Below are 16,693 nucleotides of genomic sequence, written 5' to 3'. Positions count from 1 at the left end.
CCCACCAAAAACATTACCAATAAAAAAAAAATTAAAAACAAAATCGCAAAAAAAGAATCACATTTCCCTGAGGTCGACATTACTTGCCTCACTGCAGCTGCTACATGTCGAAATGCCCGCTTTCACAGGCGGTCCTAGCACGCTGCTGTACGGAGTGCTATGGATCGGGCTGGAGCCAAAAGTCGAGCCGGCGTCGTAAGCAGGGGTGTTGCACAATGAGCTCGCCTCTTCCGGGTGGTAATGCTCCCCGCCCCACCGAAACTGGTCCCGAAAAACCCTGCGGTGAAGGGTGAAAAATTCATGGGAACGCCCCCCCCCCCTCTCCCCCCACCTCTCCGCCAGTGTTTGGGCTCTTTCGAAAGGAAATTTAATTTGGGACTATCTACTGGAAAGTTTGAAACCCTAAAGTGCTTATGGAAGAAACTACGAACTTTAATCGAATTTTACAAGACAAATTCAAGCCTGTGGACGGGCCTAAGGAACTAAAGAAGCCCATTTGATTATTGTAACTATCTGGGTGTTGGGACTAAGTTAAATTGTCTGGAGGAATGGACATTCGAAAACCCTTCTCCACAAGAGGCATTTACATTACAACAATAACTCAGAGATGGCCAGCCATCAAACCAAACTGAGAAAAGCCATCTTCGACATGATTAAGAACAAAGGGCCCACTACAGCCTGTAATCAAAAAACTAAGCACAAAAGGACATTGCAATTACCAAGCTAATATTTCCATCAGGAAACAGTTTTAGAAATGCAACCCACCCTAGATATATTCATTTTTAACGAGCCCGTCAAAAATATTACAAAGAAAGTCAAGCCCGCCAAATTTAAGCAAAGAACTCTGGACTGATTTGGCGCAAAGATTAGAACAATTCAAACCGTATGACTGGCTCCCTGTTGTAACACAGGGTATGCCATACTATACCAGGTGCTATACTGCGAGTATGTCATCAAAAAGGGAGAGAGACCAAAGCGACAGTTGAAAACTAACTTCTCCAGCCTCGAAGTCTTGAAGTCCTGAAGGAAGGAAGAACATCACCATCGCGGCAGCAACCGACCACAGCCAATGTGGTACCAATGAAAAACTACCGCGATCGACCAAACTCGAAACAAAACATCAACAGAAAAAAAATGAAGAATTGAAAGTTTCCACTCTACAATCTAAGGCTTGACTACCAACAGCTGAAAATATTACCTAATGAGACTTGAACCTATTTCTAACGAAGAAAACCGGGTATGTTCTCCATGGATCCAAAACGCGCCTTACCGCATCAGCGGACTCAACCCAACTGAAGATTGTGCAGTAAGAAGTCTTCTCCGACGTTCGGGGTATGGCAAGCAGAACCTACAGAATTCAATGAACCCCGAAATCGCGAACTACCGCTAACTGACCAGAAAGGATTGGTAAGCACAGTCCCTGCCTGCCCTGGAGTCTAACCTAGCTAGGATTAGGTATTGGGAGGTGGGAGATGTAATTTTAACTGTAACCCCCTTTGAATGTGTAATGTATTCATTATTAGAGTGATTATAAGTTTGACATTCTATTTTCTTGTCTACAATAAAGTCAAAGTTTTTTGCATCAAACCAGTTGTTCTTTGCACTTTATCACACCCCTCAAATAAACCCAGAGTCTAGAACCCAAGGGAGTGGGAGCGATTTGAACCGCTCAAATAGGTCAGAGATGAACCTGACCCCCGGGATCACCCCTTACAAAATGGCGACCACAACAGGACTCTGTTAATAAGGGGTGTGATGCGGAGAGTGCTGGTTTGGGGTAAAGAACCAAGATGGAAGAGAGGATTTCCTCCTATGTGTATAAGAAAGTGAATGTCACTCAAGAGTGGTGCTTGGTCTATTGCGCGCTGATCATCCAGCGGACGCTGCAACCCAGTGGGCAGCAAGCAAGGATCACAAAGAAGCAGTAGAGAAGGCAATTTGGTTGGTCTGTCTACAGCGACCGGTCCAACTCCTAGATAAAACCAATGAGACACTACAGGCAAAGTTCTGGGAATGTGCAGAGAACTATCAGTAAAGGGCTATGGCAGAAGAAAGGTTATGGGGAGAACTCCGTAAGCTAAAACAGGAAAGGTCCCAGATAATGGAAAGGTTTAAAAACAGTCAGGACTATGTTCAATGTCAGGTTAGCGAGGCCAAAAGTAATGAAAAGTCCCTGCGGGAGGAAAGCACTCACCTCACCCAACAAGTAAAAGAGCTCCAGGAAAAATTAAACGATGTGCAGGCTGCGTATAAAGTAGCTAGCACTAATGGGTTTGAATCGGGAGACCACAGTCCCTGCCAGCAGCAAATCAAAAGTTTAAACCTTGCTCTGTTTAAGGCAAAAGGCATGGTATGGCTAATAAGCCCGGGTATGCCCCAGAAGGCCTGGAAGAGAAGGAAGAAACTGTTCAGCCACCACCTGTGGCATCGGTGACTGCACTGGTGCAGCAGCAGAAGGGGTGAACGAGCTGTGAGGCAGACAGAGATAGCGAACCACCACCACCACCTGTGGGGCCGAGTTTCAGCTCGGTCTGGCAGCAGCGAGGAGGGGTAGGCGAGCCAGAACAGGGAGAGACAGAACCAGGGCCAATGTGCCCGGTCCGGCAACAGAAGTTTGGCCCGCCCGCCAGTGCCGGGGGTCCAGGGCCCCTGGAAAGTCAGTTTGTGGTCCCCCACACTCCCCACCAGCTTAGGGCTATGATAAGCCACCTGGGAAAGCTAACTCCAAATGGAGACCCCTCGGTTCACTTTATGGAGGTGGTACAAGCAGGGGATATTAATGGGTGCGATGATGCAGAAATGGCAAAGATGCTCCTCCTATCCCTGGACAGCAAGCAGTACCAATCCCTCTCTACTGAGAGCAAAAGGGGACGGAGAACACTTGCCGCCATCCAGAAAGACATTTTAGAAGCCATGGGCTGCAATGATGGGAGTCCCTTCTCCAGAGTGAAGAAAACGGTGTAGCTCACAGGGGGAAACCCCACAGGATTTCGCAGACCGACTGTGGCCTGTGTACCAAAGCGCCTATAATGGGGACATCGACTGAGATAACTTAAGCCCGGACGAGTTAGCCCACTGGCTTCGAAGCCTAGTAGCTAACAGTTTACCCCGAATAAGAACCAAGGCTGAGGCCTGGTTCAACCCAAGAGATCCCCAAGCCACCGAACAGGGAGTGGTTAGGCAACTGACCCTAGCTTACCGGAATGGCAGAGGGGCGGAAGAGTTCCCACAAAAGGGAAGGGTCCACGAAATTCGACCTAGCCAAGATAAGAGGGAATGGCGCTACGAGGGGGACAACCCCTCCGATAAAAAGCGTACCTGCTTCGGGTGCGGAAAAAGTGGGCACTGGAGAAAGGATCATAGAAATCCTAGGAAGAATAGCGCAGGAAAGAGTTCTCCAGCCCTGGCCAAAAAGGCCGAGACAGATAAGCCTCATTTGATACCTTCCTAACCGCACTCCAGACCATGTTAGATGGCCCTGGGAAGGTAGCCACCGCCACCGGTACCGAAATCCCATCTGCCCCATCCAATACCAAAACCGTGATTAGGACAGGCGCAAGCTCTCCACCTGTGTTCCCTCGAGTATGATGCGTGGGGGAGACCGACTGTTCAGATGGAAGTATGAAAAGGTGAAAGGGACTTACCTGCTGGACACCAGTGCCTCAAGCACTCTTGTCTATGCAGCCAACCCCACCGCCTCACCTCTGTCTAATGGGGTCCCCTACAGCTTGGTGGGTTTCACAGGCACTGAACAGACTGGCTCATTCTCCGTTCCGCTCTCCATTCATTTAGGTACACTTCACACTAAGTGGACTTGTGTCCTGATGAAGTGGGAGCAGAAAGTGAGAGGGATCCTGGAGGCTGACTTCATCCTAGGCCATGGGATCCTAGTGGATTTAAGAAACCACTATCTTTGGGGGTCAGTCTGTACGGGACAGGAGAGTGAGGTCATGGTTATCCCGGGAAAACAGGGAAAAGGGACAGCATGCACCATGAAGCAAAAGGAGGGTTATGACCTTGAATCACTGGTCAGTAACACTCCGATAGAATGCCAAGAATATGTGAGGAAAAACCTTGCAGCTTTTGCCACTCACAAACATGACCGTGGGAGAATAAACGGGGTCGAGATTAGCATAGATGGGGACCCCATGACCCGACCACAGAAACAGTACAACTTCCCCAGGGAGGTGGAGGCAGACATGGAAACAGCCTTGGGTTCTCTGGTTAAACAGGGGGTATTGAGACCAATAGCTACCCATGTGAACGCTCCTTTGTGGCCAGTTAAGAAACCGGACAACTCCTGGAGAGCCACAGTGAACTATTCAGTACTCAACCGTAACATCCCCGCCTGTGCACCCACCGTTGCTGCTGTCACCGACCTCATTGGAAGTATCCCAGCCTCCACGAGCACCTTCACGGTGCTGGATATTTCCAATGGGTTCTGGTCCATACCTTTAAGAAGGGAATATCAGTACAAGTTTGCTTTTACCTTTACAGGACAGCAATACACTTGGAACTGTCTCCCTCAGGGCTTTCCACAACAGCCCAGTATTTTCCATCACTATATGGCTTCAACAGACCTCAGCAGCTCGTACAGTATGTGGATGACCTGTTCCTGTTCACCGATGAGGGGGAGGAGCATGGCCCCCTGCTTGCTGAGCAGCTGGAGCTGTTGAAAGAAGAAGGGCTTAAGTAAAGTCCAAGAAGGCACAGATCGATCTGAAGGAAGTAAAATTCCTGGGACTGGCTGTGCGTGCTGGGGAAAGAGCCATTGACAAAGCTAGAAGGGAAGCAGTGCAGAAGTTACCAACCCTCAACACAGTAACAGGAATAAGATCTTTTCTAGGGCGAACTGGTTACTGCAGAGATTTCATTGAGGATTATGCAGCCACCGCAGCCCCTCTGCTCTGACTCCTACACAAGGGAGTGGAGTGGGAATGGGACAAAGGTTGCGAGGCAGCATTTATCCAACTCAAGAAAGACCTGCAGACCGCGCCAGCTCCAGGAGCCATTGATGGGGGTAAAGAGTTTTTCCTGGAGGTAGCAGCCAGTGGGGACAGCCTGAGTGCAGTACTGCTCCAAGAGCAGCACGGCCGGCTGAGACCAGTGGTCTACTCCTCCAGGATACTCACGGACTTGGAGAAGGCTACTCCAACTGTGAGCGGCACCTCCTAGCCACTCACTGGGCTGTGAAAAGATCACTGATCTTCACAGAGAGGTCCCCTATCACACTCCTTACCCACCATGCGCCTACCCAAATGCTCCTGGACGGGAGAATCAAGGACCCTGTTCCTCTCTCAAATGGATCTAAGGGTAAAGGGTCTCTGTAAGCCAAGACTCGTAGCCAACATGATTTATCCAGGGGTATGGGAAATTAATATAGGCTTTCGGGTTGGGTTACACAGCCCGAGAGATCTATGTAGACGGTTCAAGCACGGTATCTGCGGGTGAATGACTCACAGGCTGCGGAGTTTATGACCCCGAGGCAGGCATTGTCCTGGCGATTAAACTCCCCAGCACTATGAGCACCCAGCACGCTGAACTGTCTGCGGTGGTGTACGTAGTCACACACCCCGAAGAATTCCCTACCCCATACACGATTTGCTCGGACAGTATGTTCACATGCAATTCATGTACGGAGTACCTGGCTAGTTGGTCCCGCCGCGGATACACATCCGCAGATGGGAGACCCCTGGCAATTAACCCCCTACTGGAAAAGATCATGAAAGCCGTAAGGGAGGAAAGGAATATCTACATACATAAGGTGAAGGCACATGCCACCACCGAACCCTGTAGTGAGGGAAACCAGCAGGCTGACCTGTCGGCCAAGCAGGGGGCTCACACAGGCACAGGATCCGTACAACCCAAGACCCATCGCAGCAGTTAGGGGCAGGATGGGGACGGCAGGGAAGGCAGGGATAGCTTTGCCCCCGGACCTAAAGATGGTTCAGACCCAAGACCCTGTCCTCAAAACTGTCCTGAACATGCTAGCTAAAGGGGAAAGAATAGACGGCCCGTACGGCACCACAGCAATTGTCATTAAAGAAGGCATGCTGTTCACGGGGGAGCAATGGGTGGTACTGCAACAACACCGGAGAGAATTCCTCCAGTTGGCCCACGAGGGAAAACGTCCGCGAGTTCTGTGCTAGCTGTCTGGTGTGCGCGGCCAACAACCCCGACCCCCAGAAAAGAAAGGTGTCGATGGGACATATCAGGAGAGTAGAGGGACCCTGGCAGTCGATCCAAATTGATTACATCGGGCCCATACCCACTGCCCAGGGAGGCTACAAGTACTGCCTAGTATTGGTGGATGTATTCACCAAATGGGTGGAAGCCTTCCCATGCCGAACAGCCACTACCCTGAGAACAGCCAGGATCCTGGTCAGAAAAGTGTTCTCCCAATGGGGACTACCACACTACGTGGAGTCCGACCAAGGGAGTCACTTCACTGGGCAGGTGCTGCAGGAGACCCTTAAGGTGCTCGGCATCAAAGGAAAATGGCATGTCGCCCACAACCCGCAGTCACCCGGGCCTGTGGAGCGTTTAAACCGCACCATCAAAGAAAGACTGCGCAAAGAGACAGGGGACTCACCCAAGGGGTGGGTAGAGGTCCTACCACTGGTCCTCATGGGGATTGGGGCCAGCCAGTCAAAGAGCACGGGGTACGCCCCGTACGAGCTCATGACCGGCAGAGCCATGCGAACCCCCACCCATGTGTTAGCCCCGGTACTCACGGAAGGTCAGCTTAGGGAAGCGAACCGGGACAGCTTTGTCAGGAATCTGTTTGAACACCTTAAACAGATTCACTGGCAGGCTGCTAACAACATGGGAAAACAGCATCGGAGCAACCGACTACTGCTAGAACCCCGCAAACACCACGAGTGGGAGATAGGGGACCAGGTTATGGTAAGGAATTTATGCTAGGGTAGGGGTCTTTCAGGCACTGTACATGAGACCATACCACATTGTCGACAAGGCAAGCCCCATGGTCTATGTCATAAAATTGCCCCGCCGAACAAAGTGGTTCCACATAAATCAGTGCAAACTTTTCAACTCAGGGGCAGCAGCAAAACATAAGGGACACCCAAAAAATGTAAACCGTTCTAAAGACAGGGATCCCCAGCCAACAGCCCCCAAATGTTGAAATCCCACAGGGGACGTGGCAGACCCACAGGCTGCACCTAGAGGGGCGGTGGACTGTGTTACTGGAGGAGCTGTCCCCCCAATCATTTGGGACTCGGACGCACCCCCCAGTAGCCAGAGCCTTAAGCAGGACTCCCCGCACACCACAACCAAAGACACCGTGGTCACCAGTGCTCCCATTTGAATGGTTCAGTCCCGGTAAAGGGACCAGCCGCAAAAGGGCACCTGAGGTCAGAGACACCCAGCCGGTAGCCTCGGGCAACGAGGGACCCCGAGAAGAGATAGCGGTGGACCAGCCACCAAGTGGGAGTCCCCAGCCCGTAGCCTTCACCAGGCAGAACAGCCCCCAGGGGAAGAAGCGTACCAGGCAGCCACCCTCAAAGGAGCGGTGTGCTGCTGCACCGGAGGGGACGTTCCCCCGATAGTGTGGGACTCAAACCCACGCCCGGTCAGGACACTCCGGGTCCGGCGGTGCAGGCCGATTTACTACCGGCCCCGCTGGACACCCGGAGGCAAAAGAAGGCAGGAATTAACCTGGCTACCCGGAGACGGGTGGCAGATATATACATATAGGGTTCAAGTTTCGGGCCGCGCCTAAAATGGCGCAGCCCGGACCAAGAAGCCCGTTTTTCGCGCCAGAAAGTGCGCCTAAAATAAACTTACCTATTCTCCGGCTCCCTGCAGGTCTTCTGCAGCTGGGCGCAGCACATTATGAGCTGTAGAGGGTGGAGCCAGGTGCCTGCGCTGAAAACAGTGCTGGGACCTCTGCAGATGCGCGCTACAGTGGGCGCGCATGTGCAGTAGCTCCAGGCGTCCAAAACTGTGTGGGAGGGGCCCGAAGCACGCAGCCCCTAGCCCTGGCTGAATGGCCTCACTGGGACTGCGTGAATAAGGCTCCTCCCACCCGACCCGACCCCCGCTCCCCTCCCCCCCCCCCGGCGACCCGACCTCCGCTCCCCCCCCGGACCTCCGTGACTCTCTCCCCTCTCCCCCACCCCCCCCCCCGGACCTCCTCGACTCTCTCTCTCACCCCCCCCCCCCCGGACCTCCGCGACTCTCTCTCCCCCACCCCCCCCCGGAGCTCCGCGACTCTGCCCTCACCCCCCCGGACCTCCGTGACTCTCTCTCCCACCCACCCCCCCCCCCCCGAACCTCCGTGACTCTCTCTCTCCCCCCACCCCCCGGACCTCTGCGACTCTCTCTTCTCCCCCCCCACCCCCCCCACTGACCTCCACGACTCTCTCTCCCCCGCCCCTCCCGGACCTCCGCGATTCTCTTTCCCCCCACCCCCCCGGACCTCCGCGACTCTCTCTTCCCTCCCCCGGACCTCCGCGACCCCCCCGAGACCCGACACTGCTACCTGTAAATTCAGCCCGAGGTCTTGGGCCCGGCCGTTCAGCCTCCTTCTCTCCCTCCCCCCCTCTCTCCTTCCCCCCCTCTCTCCTTCCCTCCCTCCCTCCCCTCTCCTTACCTTCCTTCCCTCCCTCCCTCCTCTCTCCTTCCCTCCTCCCTCCCTCCTCTCTCCTTCCCTCCCTCCCTCCTCTCTCCTTCCCTCCCTACATCCTCTCTCCTTCCCTACCTACATCCCCCATTCTCCCCCTCCCCCCCACCCTTCTCCCCTTCCCCCCCACCCTTATCCACCTCCCCCTCCCCCTCCTCCCCCCCACCCCCCTTCTCCCCCTCCCCTCGCTGTCAGAAACACAGACACTGACAGACAGAGAGTGAGAGACACACACACACAGACAGACAGATAGAGACACTGACAGAGACACACTGGGGGGGCCGTCCCAGCACGCTGTTGGAGGACTCCCGGTGCTGCAGTCGGTAAGTAGAAAATGTTTTATTTATTGATTTAAAAAAAAATATTTATTATTAATTTTTTTTGATGGATTTATTGGTTGATTAATTGATGTATTTATAATTTATTATTGATGATGGCTCTTTATTTGTAAAACTAAAATGTTTAATGTTTGTAAACTTCCCTTTAAACCCCCCCGCCCCATTCCCTACGCCTAATTTGTAACCTACGCCTGATTTTCTAAAGTGTAGACAAGGTTTTTTCGAACGTACAAAAATCTTCACTTACTCCATTCTAAGTTAGTTTGGAGTAAGTTTTCACTGCCGAAACTTTGAAAACAGGCGTAAGTGGCCGGACACGCCCCTTTTGAAAAAAAATTCTGTTCCAAAGTGAAACTGTTCTAACTGACTAGAACTGGAGCAAACTAAATGCCGAGAATTCAAATTTCTAAGATACTCCATTCTAAACCAGTTGCTCCAAAAAAACAGGAGCAACTCAGGCCGAAACTTGCCCCATAGTAATATGAATTTAAGAATGTTTAGTGAGTAATTTAGAGTAGTGTAAGATTATCTGTGTAATAATAGTGATATATGTATTTGTTACTGGGGTAAGGAAAAGAATCTACCTGTGCAGCTATTAAAAGAGACACAGGCCGGATAACACCCGGGAGTAAGAAGAATCTACCGGTATAACTATTAAGGGAAGCACCGGTGAGATAACAAGCAAAACGGCTGTGAGATAAAAGTTAGAAGCAGACATCAGTCCACAAGGAACTGAATAAGACAGCCAGTCGATTAAAGACTATACAATGTCTGAAAGGAAGAGAGCTCTATTTGGAACTTGGTCATCTTTGTCAAGCCAAAGAGTTTTTTCAGGGCTAGACAATCTGTTTTATGTGCCCCTACAGGAAAGAGAACAACATGAGAAGGATCCTGTTCCTGCTCACCCTGATAAGGATGAGCAGTGGCGACCGAGGAGACATGGAAGAATCCCTCATTTACGGGTGTTCAGGAGAAAGAGCACCGATTGTAACCGCCGGGGGTGCCACCCCAGGCATGAAAGAACTCGCCGTAAACGCCCACGATGGAAGATGGCCAGGGTGGCTGGGATCTAACTCTACCCGCTACTCCAACCAGGAAGGTTTTACCTACGGGGAGGCCTCAGTTCCATGCCCCCGGATACGGATCATCGCTGCCTGAGTCAGTGTTACAGAGGGAAAACGTGTATGTTCGATTGCAAAGGAAAGATTCCCTTGGGAAGATGGTGGTGGCTCAGAAAACTCAGCAAGAACACATGGGACCAGGAACCGAACTGGGAAAGACTCAGTAATGATACGTACCGCACCATCACAGGGACACGGGGAGGAGTAAAAGTGTGTTGGGACAAATGGTGGGAATCCAAACAAGGAATTTACGTTTGCATGTGGAGATCAGAGAATATTTGTCCACAGGCATATCAATCGTCTTCGCCAGGCAATGGCAAGATGAAGGGGAAGGGATGGGGTGGGATTCTAGCCTGCACGGGTGTGCAATCCCACACTCCCCACTCCCAATTAACGCCACCGAACTAAGAGCACACATTAAGAAACCCCTGCCCACAACCCCGCCAATACGCACAGTAATAGAAAGGTGTTCTACCACCACCAAGGCACCTGGGAATGGATTAGTATTGGTACCAACCGAAAAGATGTTATACCAGGGGGTACATTATGCAGTAGCTTCAGTAATTTTAAACCTTACCAAGGTATACCTACCTGCATGGTGCCCGAAGGAAACAGAGCTGCTATATCAGGCCTTATTTAGAGACAGGTTCAAGAAATTTTATGTGTTAGACTTTGGAAATATTGACAAAGCAGACTTATACACCCTAAACACTAGGGACACCATGGGCTCGGGGAGACCTGGAAGGGTAATCATAAACGACGTTTTCACTGCCTACAATACAGGATCCTCTGTAATAAATAGCTCAGATGACATAGCACTGTAAACACAGATAAACGGTTTAAAGAACCAACTGAGGAAAATCCTGAAACAAGAGAACACAGTAGTAGGTTCAGAACTACACAAAGATCAGGCTATGACTTTTCATTTAAAAGAAATTGTGGCTGAGCTGGAAAAACAAGCACAGACAGTGAATGCACTTATACGGGAGGATAGAAACGCTTCAGACCAGGCTGCACAGAACGAGGTGTGCGTACTGTATGGGGCATGGTTGTTCGGCGAGGGCCGCAACAACCTCAAGGATTTAAAACAAGGTTTAGTCCCCTCTTGGATCAGGAACAAGCACCTCACAACCCTCCATCCATACAGCAATTCACTAAGCCCGTGCCAGCTCCGCCTAGCTGCTGAAGCCTACCCTGTCCCAATCGACTGTGGGAAATCTAACCACACTATTATGGGAGTAGTATTAAGGATGCCGGACATGGGTGGGACAGCCCGACCTGCACCGGTATACCAGGTGGAGAACATTGGAGTTATTCAAGGAGGTGCACACATTTATTTCGCAGCGGTCCCACCCTATGTCATAAAGTGGGAGCACGCTGTGACAGGTACTGACCTCTCCGGGTGCCGGAGCCGGGGTGCACACATAATACTGTGTCCCCAGTACTTGAGTGCCCATTCAAAGTCACAGTGTGGGTTTAAAGCTGCTGGCGCACAGCCTATTAACTACACCATGGAGGTAATGGCGCAAGACCACGTCCCTCCACAGGTAACATACATAGGGGGTGGGACATATTGTGTCACCACCAGTGCGCCCCACTACCAACATGGACACTTCTGGTGTCCGGTAAGTGACAGCAATTTTTGCTTCAAACCTGAGGCATCAGTTCAAGTGGCCCCGGAACGGATTGTCCCCGTTCCTGAACCCTCCACTGTCCACCTCACTGTGAAGGAAAACATTACAAACCTGCAGGATTATGTTGTACATTTTGACTATGCAATTCCCCCTCTACCCGAACATCTTACCGCTCTGCTAAAAGCTGTAATTATCTCACAAAAACACTTCTACGCTCTAGAACAGAAAACAATTGAGATAGGGAAAAAGATTCTCGAGATCACAATTCCGCCTTGATGGGACCTTTTCAGAAATATTGAAGTCCCAGTCTGGATCAGAATCGCTTCCCACACTTTAGTTAGCTGTCAACTCGCGATTATTCTTTACTTATGGTGTCTCACTTGCCGAGTGAAACGCAGAGGCCATCAGGTGAGGCACCAAAGGGTGCTATACGCTCCTTGGCCGAACTTGGGAATCGCGCAGGGAGGGGTAACACCATGTTTAATTTATGTTTGCTTTTACCTGCTGTAAACCGCAACATCACGAGTGTTGTAAGGGTGTTACTCAAAATGTGTTTGACTATGTACCTTTATTTTTACTGAACTTAAAATGTGTTTGACTATGTACCTTTACTTTTACTGAACTTAAAGTTGTGTTTGACTGTATACCATTATTTTACTGTGAAAACCGAGTAAAGGAGGGGCATCTTACCCCCTCTATGCTGTAACCGAATTATAATGATTGTATTCGCCTGTAAATTGCATTCCATTTCAACAGAGGATGCACGTTAGTGTTTAGCTAGTATAAATATAGGGAAGGTTGCCTCTCGGGATCAGGAATTTTGCTTACCTTGTTTGACACTAAGAGTGTAGAGTGTCAACAGGGGGGACTGAAGGGTGCAAAATTCACGAGAACCACCCCTAGTGTTTGGGCTCATTCGAAAGGAAATTTAATTTGGGACTATCTACCGGAAAGTTTGAAATCCTAAAGTGCTTGTGGAAGAAACTACGAACTTTAATCAAATTTTGGACTTTTACAAGACAAATTCAAGCCTGTAGGCAGGCCTAAGGAACTAAAGAAGCCCACTTGATTATTGGAACTGTCTGGGTGTTGGGATTAAGTTAAATTGTCTGGAGGAATGGACATTCGAAAACCCTTCTCCACAAGAGAGATTTACATTACAACAATAACTCAGAGATGGCCAGCCATCAAACAAACTGAGAAACGCCATCTTCGACATGAATAAGATCATAAGAACATAAGAACATAAGAATTAGGAACAGGAGTAGGCCATCTAGCCCCTCGAGCCTGCTCCGCCATTCAACAAGATCATGGCTGATCTGGCCGTGGACTCAGCTCCACTTACCCGCCCGCTCCCCGTAACCCTTCATTCCCTTATTGGTTAAAAATTTATCTATCTGTGACTTGAATACATTCAATGAGCTAGCCTCAACTGCTTCCTTGGGCAGAGAATTCCACAGATTCATAACCCTCTGGGAGAAGAAATTCCTTCTCAACTCGGTTTTAAATTGGCTCCCCTGTATTTTGAGGCTGTGCCCCCTAGTTCTAGTCTCCCCGAGCAGTGGAAACAACCTCTCTGCCTCTATCTTGTCTATCCCTTTCATTATTTTAAATGTTTCTATAAGATCACCCCTCACCTTTCTGAACTCCAATGAGTAAAGACCCAGTCTACTCAATCTATCATCATAAGGTGACCCCCTCATCTCCGGAATCAGCCTAGTGAATCATCTCTGTACCCCCTCCAAAGCTAGTATATCCTTCCTTAACTAAGGTGACCAAAACTGCACGCAATACTCCAGGTGCGGCCTCACCAATACCCTATACAGTTGCAGCAGGACCTCCCTGCTTTTGTACTCCATCCCTCTCGTAATGAAGGCCAACATTCCATTCGCCTTCCTGATTACGTGCTGCACCTGCAAACTAACTTTTTGAGATTCATGGACAAGGAACCCCAGGTCCCTCTGCACCTCATCATGTTGTAATTTCTCCCCATTCAAATAATATTCCCTTTTACTGTTTTTTTTCCCAAGGTGGATGACCTCACACTTTCCGACATTGTATTCCATCTGCCAAACCTTAGCCCATTCGCTTAACCTATCTAAATCTCTTTGCAGCCTCTCTGTGTCCTCTACACAACCCGCTTTCCCACTAATCGTTGTGTCATCTGCAAATTTTGTTACACTACACTCTGTCCCCTCTTCCAGGTCATCTATGTATATTGTAAACAGTTGTGGTCCCAGCACCGATCCCTGTGGCACACCACTAACCACCGATTTCCAACCCGAAAAGGACCCATTTATCCCGACTCTCTGCTTTCTGTTCGCTAGCCAATTCTCTATCCATGCTAATACATTTCCTCTGACTCCACGTACCTCTATCTTCTGCAGTAACCTTTTGTGTGGCACCTTATCGAATGCCTTTTGGAAATCTAAATACACCACATCCATCGGTACACCTCTATCCACCATGCTCGTTATATCCTCAAAGAATTCCAGTAAATTAGTTAAACATGATTTCCCCTTCATGAATCCATGCTGTGTCTGCTTGATTGCACTATTCCTATCTAGATGTCCCGCTATTTCTTCCTTAATGATAGTTTCAAGCATTTTCCCCACTACAGATGTTTAAACTAACCGGCCTATAGTTACCTGCCTTTTGTCTGCCATCTTTTTTAAACAGAGGTGTTACATTAGCTGCTTTCCAATCCGCTGGTACCTCCCCAGAGTCCAGAGAATTTTGGTAGATTATAACGAATGCATCTGCTATAACTTCCGCCATCTCTTTTAATACCCTGGGATGCATTTCATCAGGACCAGGGGACTTGTCTACCTTGAGTCCCATTCGCCTGTCCAGCACTACCCCCCTAGTGAAAGTAATTGTCTCAAGGTCCTCCCTTCCCACATTCCTGTGACCAGCAATTTTTGGCATGGTTTTTGTGTCTTCCACTGTGAAGACTGAAGCAAAATAATTGTTTAAGGTCTTAGCCATTTCCACATTTCCCATTATTAAATCCCCCTTCTCATCTTCTAAGGGACCAACATTTACTTTAGTCACTCTTTTCCGTTTTATATATCTGTAAAAGCTTTTACTATCTGTTTTTATGTTTTGCGCAAGTTTACCTTCGTAATCTATCTTTCCTTTCTTTATTGCTTTCTTAGTCATTCTTTGCTGTTGTTTAAAATTTTCCCAATCTTCTATTTTCCCACTAACCTTGGCCACCTTGTACACATTGGTTTTTAATTTGATACTCTCCTTTATTTCCTTGGTTATCCACAGCTGGTTATCCCTTCTCTTACTGCCCTTCTTTTTCACTGGAATATATTTTTGTTGAGCACTATGAAAGAGCTCCTTAAAAGTCCTCCACTGTTCCTCAATTGTGCCACCATTTAGTCTGTGTTTCCAGTCTATTTTAGCCAACTCTGCCCTCATCCCACTCTAGTCCCCTTTGTTTAAGCATAGTACGCTCGTTTCTGACACAGCTTCCTCATCCTCAATCTGTATTACAAATTCAACCATACTGTGATCACTCATTCCGAGAGGATCTTTTACTAGGAGATCGTTTATTTTTCCTGTCTCATTACACAGGACCAGATCTAAGATAGCTTGCTCCCTTGTAGGTTCTGTAACATACTGTTCTAAGAAACAATCCCGTATGCATTCTATGAATTCCTCCTCCAGGCTACCCCGTGCGATTTGATTTGACCAATCGATATGTAGGTTAAAATCCCCCATGATTACTGCCGTTCCTTTTTCACATGCCTCCATTATTCCCTTGATTATTGCCTGCTCCACCGTGAAGTTATTATTTGGGGGCCTATAAACTATGCCCACCAGTGACTTTTTCCCCTTACTATCTCTAATCCCCACCCACAATGATTCAACATTTTGTTCATTTGAGCCAATATCGTCTCTCACAACTGTCCTGATATCATCCTTTATTAACAGAGCTACCCCACCTCCTTTCCCCTCTTGTCTATCTTTCCGAATCAAAGGGCCCACTACAGCCAAAAGGACATTGCAATTACCAAGCTAATATTTCATCAGGAAACAATTTTATAAATGCAACCCACCCTCGACATATTAACTTTTAACGAGCCCGTCAAAAATATTACAAAGAAAAGTCAAGCCCACCAAATTTAAACAAAGAATTCTGGACTGATTTGGTGCGAAGATTAGAACAATTCAAACCATATAACTGTCCCCCTGTTGTAACAGAGGGTATGCCATACTAAACCAAGTGCTATACTGCGAGTATGCCATCAAGAATGGAGAGAGACCAAAGCAACAGTTGAAAACTAACTTCTCCAGCCTCAAAGTCCTGAAGTCCTGAAGGAAGGAAGAACATTACCATCGCGGCAGCAACCAACCACAGCCAACGTGGTACCAACGAAAAACTACCGCGATCGACCAAACTCGAAACAAAACTTCAACAGAAAAAAAACGATGAATCGAAAGTTTCCACTCTACAATCTAAGGCCTGACTACCAATAGGTGAAAACATTACCGAAAGAGACTTGAACCTATTTCTGATGAAGAAAACCGGGTACTTACCCCATAGATCCAAAACGCACCTTATCGCATCAGCGGACTCAACCCAACTGAAGATTGCGCAGTAAGAAGTCTTCTCCGACGTTCGGGGTACGGCAAGCAGAACCTACAGAATCCAACGAACCCCGAAATTGAAAACTGACCAGAAATGATTGGTAAGCATAGTCCCTGCCTGCCCTGGAGTCTAACCTAACTAGGATTAGGTATTGGGAGGTGGGAGGTGTTATTTTTACTGTAACCCCCTTTGAATGTGTAATGTATTGTTCTTTATTAGAGTGATTATAAGTTTGACATTGTATTTTCTTGTTTGCAATAAAGTCAAAGTTTTTTTGCATCAAACCAGTTGACCTTTGCACTTTATCACAACCCCCAAATAAACCCAAAGTCTAGAACCCAAGGGACTGGGAG

Source organism: Pristiophorus japonicus, chromosome 8 (assembly GCF_044704955.1).
Source record: "Pristiophorus japonicus isolate sPriJap1 chromosome 8, sPriJap1.hap1, whole genome shotgun sequence".
Lineage (NCBI taxonomy): Eukaryota > Metazoa > Chordata > Chondrichthyes > Pristiophoridae > Pristiophorus > Pristiophorus japonicus.
This window is presented reverse-complemented; position numbering follows the sequence as displayed.